The following is a 5571-nucleotide window of genomic DNA, read 5'->3' on the forward strand; positions in this document are numbered from 1 at the left end:
AACTAAAAATACATGAAAATTCCAAAGAAATATGCTACTTTGTATACTAATTTTATAAGATATTACTGTATAAAAAGAGGAAAACTGTCTTGGTCTTAGGCAAAAGAAGCCTTGATAAATATTTAGGAGGAACAGCATCAGGAATTTCTTTGCAACATATTCTCAGTGCTTTATAGTTAATGGTAAAGGCTGTAGCAACACTGGAGGGAAGTAAGAGAAAATCTTAGAAATGTAGATCTGGACAAGCCTGGATAAGAGAAAAGCACTAGAACCAGCAGTGAAATGGGCGATTCCTCACATGCGTTACAAAGGATGAAGGAGCAACAAACACAGTGACATCTTCTTATACAGAAAATGATAATTAAAAAGACACTAATGGGGGAAAGACATACATCCAAGTGTTAGCAGCTCTCAATGTTTCTGGTTATGGTAGATTGTAAGCACTCTCTGACATCATATTTTATGTACCCATGTAAATGCATGAGACTGATGAACATATATTGGATTTGAAATAAGGAAGTGAAATTATTTTTGTTGATTTAGTCAGTCTTAATTTTTCCTTTCACTAAAAACGCAATTGAATGAGCACTAATGAAGGGAATATATAGAAGATAGAGAAATGGTTTCAGCAGTTAAGAGTACTTTCTGCTTGTAATATGAATCTTAAAAGGTCTTATTAATAAAACAAATCTGGAGCCAGATATTGAGGTGAACACTGAAAGATCAGAGAAGCAGAACAAACCACAGCCAACCTCACCTCACCAACACCTCAGCTGGTTCAGTTTCCACAAAAATTCAGATCCCTGCGGGTCTCAGTTGAACTGCTGCTTAGTTCCTGTCTCCTCACACCTCATATACCCTCACACTTTATATACCATTCTGCATCCAGCCATGTCACTTCCTGAGATTAAAGTCATATGTGCTTTCCAAGCAAAGACATGAGATCTCAAGTGCTGGGATTAAAGGTGTGTCCCACCACTGCCTGACTCTGTTCCCAATGTTGCCTTGAACTCACAGAGATCCAGACGGATCTCTGCCTCCCAAGTGATAGGATTAAGAGTGGGTGCCATCACTGTCTGGCCTCTATGTCTAATCTAGTGGCTGGCTCTGTCCTCTGATCCCCAGATAAGTTTATTAGTATACACAATATATTTGGGTACACAATATATCACCACAGCTGCTCTTACAGAGAACTGAAGTTTGGTTCCCTGTACCCACATAGGAATCTGACACTCACTTCTGGCATCTTAGGGAGCATACACACACATACACACACACACACACACACACACACACACACACACACAGAGAGAGACAGACAGACAGACAGACAGACAGAGAGACAGAAAGAACACATACACATAAATAAAAATAAAATATTTTTTGAAAATTGTACAAATAAAAATATTCTGCAATTAACTGAAACATAATGCTTAAAGATGCATGAAGAGTTATAAAATAATTTGAAAGTTGCTTCCAACTTGCTAATTTTTGAAAAATGCAATGATGATGTGCATCATAGAACATACCACCCACCCTCCCCAAAATATCATAAATTAAAATTGCAATCCTTAATGAGAACATATTTGTGGAGATAATTATATTATGGAGATAATTATATTAAATGAGATCATAAAGAGAGATCTCTAAGGTGACAGGATTAGTGTCCTTATAAGAAAGGGAAGATATACAGGATTTCACAGATAGGAAAGGCCACATGAACATGATCATATGCATGCCTAAGAAAGATCTAAGAAACCAGTTAGTGGTGCCACATGCCTTTAATCCCAGCATTCAGGAAGCAGAGGCAGGCAGATCTCTGTGAGTTCAAGAGCAGCATGGTCCACAGAGTGAGTTCCAAGACAGCCAGGACTACACAAAGAAACCCTTTCACACACACACAAAATAGACCTAAAAAATAACTAAATCTACTGACCTTAATCTTGGAAAACCCATTTCTGTTTTGTTATGCCAGCCCAAACAGAATTAAATGATTAGGTTATGTCCAACCAAATCTTCAAGTTGACTGACATGCTATCATGTCACTTTTAAAGACTGTGTTGATAGATGAAATGGTGTATGATGCTTTTTCCCCTTAAGACTTGTATTTGATTGGGGAGAGGGAGGTAAACACTCTGACTTGAGCTGTGACAGACTATGCAACAATGGCAACTGCAGTGGTTAATTTGACTGGACTATGGCATGTTCATCAATTTGATAAAACATTATGGTGTTATTGGATGAGATCAGCATTACATTAACACTGACATCTTTTCCTGTCTTCCAGGACACATCCATCTTCTTCCGCCTTTGACCTCAGATAGACTAGAATTTAACATCCCTTAGATGTAGCACTCTGGCCAATCTTCCAAGTAACCCCAAAAGCTGCTAGTCTTGAGTAAGGTTTAGGGCATATAAGAATGAAATCTATGTCCAAGTGAAGAAACCATAGTTGAACAAGGAACCAGCAGAACTCTTACATAGAACTGAGATTTGATCCTGGCCAAAGTGCCCCTCTCCACCTGCCCACACTCACTTCAGCTGCACACAGATTTTGATGGCTCCTTGTTCTACTATGCTGCCTTGTCTTGGCCACAGATTCCATTTCTTTTGCGTGAAGAAGCTACATTCATCCTGGACCTTTTATGAAGAATCATATGCTGAACCTGAGGAATGTAAAGACTTTTTAAAAGCAAAAGCAGTCTGGGAGAGAGAGAGAGAGAGAGAGAGAGAGAGAGAGAGAGAGAGAGAGAGAGAGAGACAGAGACAGAGAGAGACAGAGAGAGAGACAGACAGACAGAGAGAGACAGAGACAGACAGAGACAGACAGAGAGAGAGAGACAGAGAGAGAGAATTGATTCCATTAGAAAGGAAGAGATACAAAAGAGAAGAAATGGGAAACAAGGCAGACAGGAGAGAGAACAGGAAAGAACAGAGAGGGAGTGTCATTGAGCTAACCCCATAACCAAATTGTTTATTTTCGTGTAGCAGTTTCCTCCAAAATTAAAAACCTTCCATCTTGGAGGGAACTCATTAAGACACAGGATGTTCAGAGGGGTTAGGTAGCTAATAAGGGCTGGGTACGGGGAGCAGATATTCCAAGGAAATAGAAATATAATGTACTGTTCTAAAGGGATAAATGAAAAACTAGAATAGGAGGATTAAGTGAAGAGGGGCATAGGAGGGCGGGGTAAAGAAGGGAATATGGAGAGAGATGGGTAACACTGAAGGCCTTTTGAAAAGCAATACCAAAACCTAATACTGTATAAGTGTCCTAAAATATATACATATATAAAAAGAAATTTAAAAAAAGTTACCATGTAATAAAGAAGACAATGCCCAAACTTTGTGGATTGTAGGGATCAAACTCAGGTGTGTTGATATTTTGTTTGTACTCTAACAAATAAAATTTGTCTGAAGATCAAGGGACAGAGCTAGTCACTAGATTAAACATAGAGGCCAGGCAGTGGTGGCACACACCTTTAATCCTAGCACTCGGGAGTCAAATGCCTTTAATCCCAGCACTAGAAAGGTTGAGACAGGAAGTGCTATGGCTGGGCAGAGAAAGGAATATAAGGCAGGAGGAGACAGGAGTTTGCCGCCCTTTCAGCTAAGGACTCAGGAGCATTCAGTCTGAGGACTCGTGGAGACAGGATCTTGCCTCCTTTTTGACCTGAAGATTCGGTAGTGGTGAGAAGTTTTTCTAGTGGCTTGTTCCTTTGTCTCTCTGATCTTTCAGCATTTACCCCAGGATATGGCTCCAGGTTTTTATTATAAGACCAATTACGATTCATGCAACACTCCGGTCATTAGGCTTATACAGCAAGCACTTAGCTACTGAGCCTTCTCACTGACCTGCCCTTCTTTTTTTATTGACACCAAGATCTTATGTAAAACAATAGTGAAAAATTTTTAATTTTTAATTTTAATTTTATTTTTCTCATTGGAGAATGTGAATGCAGGCCCCCAGTACCACAAACTATGCAATCCAGATTCCCGTATTTTGGGAAATCGCAGGGGTCAGCACATCCAGAGTGCAATAGATAAGCCTCGCCCTGGGAAAACCACCTTTGTGATAATGATACCTTCCCGGGCAGGTAAGTATACAACTGTGCAATCTTGAAGCTTGAATCTTTTGTTATTTATATTTATTCTTACATGTCACATAATTTTTCGTGCTTGAGGAGTACTGCGTGATGTTTTGATACATGCACACATTATATAGCGATCAAATCGTGTTAATTAGTATACACATCACCTCAAATAAGTATTATTTTTTGCAGCGATTACATTCAATGTTTTCTTGAAATGTACATTATTGGTAGCTATAGTCATCCAACAGACTGCTTAATAGCACCACAGAACTTACTCTTCCTTTGATCTATCCCTTCTCATCTACCTTTTCTCTAGACTTTCATAATCTCTATTCTACTCTCTATGAAATCAGTATATTTAGGTTTTGTGTATGTGGGAGATTGGGTGCTGTTTATCGTCCTCTGCCTGGATGATATTACTGTTATTACTGTTAACAAAATATTTTCCAGTTTCATCTATGTTGCATAGACAGGAAGTCATCCCTTTTCCCAACGAAACAAGTGTCAAATGAATATTTTCACCCCTCATGTTTGCCATATCATAAGTATCCAGATAGGGAATCAACAGACATTTCCTGAAATTGATCCTTCCAGAGTTTTTGGCAACATGGCACACACCACAGAATGTCATGAACTCATCCAGGCTATCCTAAACTACACAGTGAAATCTTGTTTTTGTTAAAACAATTGTTTTGTATGTACACACAGAACAGCTGTGAAATAGGTCTAAATCTTGTTTTGGGGGGGACCTCCTTGATCATGTGTGACAGTGTCAATGAAAAAATTCAGAAAATAATTGATACTCATGTCCTTTACTCCTGAGAATTAAATGAATGAGAGATAGATTGCGGTTTCCCAATATGATTACAGAAGCAACAACCATGTTCTCATATGTACAATGTGAAATGATGACATGGATGCTGACTGGCACATGGTGATTGTAAAACATTAATAGGAAGGAAACAAAACACATGTGGAGGGAAATGTCTGTTTGGGAATTAACAGAACATAGCAATTCATTCCTTGGGCTTAAAAAAGGTCTTCTCAGCTTGAATCTTCACGTGTTTTTGTTTTGTTTTGTTTTTTGTTTTTTGTTTTTTGTTTTTTTTTAAGGACGTGCTTCCAGCGATTTTTCTCTTGTGACTTTCTTTTTCTTGGCCATTTGTAATAGGTCATATACATACAATAGAAATCATATCTTTAGCATTTTTAGCACTAGAACTTATCCAAGTTTGTAATTTATCATTGATTTATTATATCTTTTGTCATAGCAAATATTTTCATTTTATATCGATAAATATGTTTGATTTTTTAAAAATAACTTCTGGTCCCCCTGCCTTGCCAATCTCTTTTCTTACCCTTTGTTTTTCCTCTAGGATTTTAATTTTTATTTGTTTACACTTGGTATTTAACCCATCTGGTTTTTTTTCTTTCTTTTTCATTTTCTTTTTTGGTTCTTATAACATGAGTTAGGATC

At 37.9% G+C, this 5571-nt stretch overlaps 1 non-coding gene across 1 annotated transcript; it reads right to left on the reverse strand.

Annotated features, from left to right (window-relative positions):
• Positions 1 to 3943: 3943 nt before the first annotated feature.
• On the reverse strand, positions 3944 to 4105 carry LOC131900332 (U1 spliceosomal RNA). The gene has a single exon (XR_009376229.1). It is a non-coding gene; the product is annotated as a U1 spliceosomal RNA (small nuclear RNA).
• Positions 4106 to 5571: the final 1466 nt, after the last annotated feature.

Source organism: Peromyscus eremicus, chromosome X (genome assembly GCF_949786415.1).
Source record: "Peromyscus eremicus chromosome X, PerEre_H2_v1, whole genome shotgun sequence".
Classification (NCBI taxonomy): Eukaryota; Metazoa; Chordata; class Mammalia; order Rodentia; family Cricetidae; genus Peromyscus; species Peromyscus eremicus.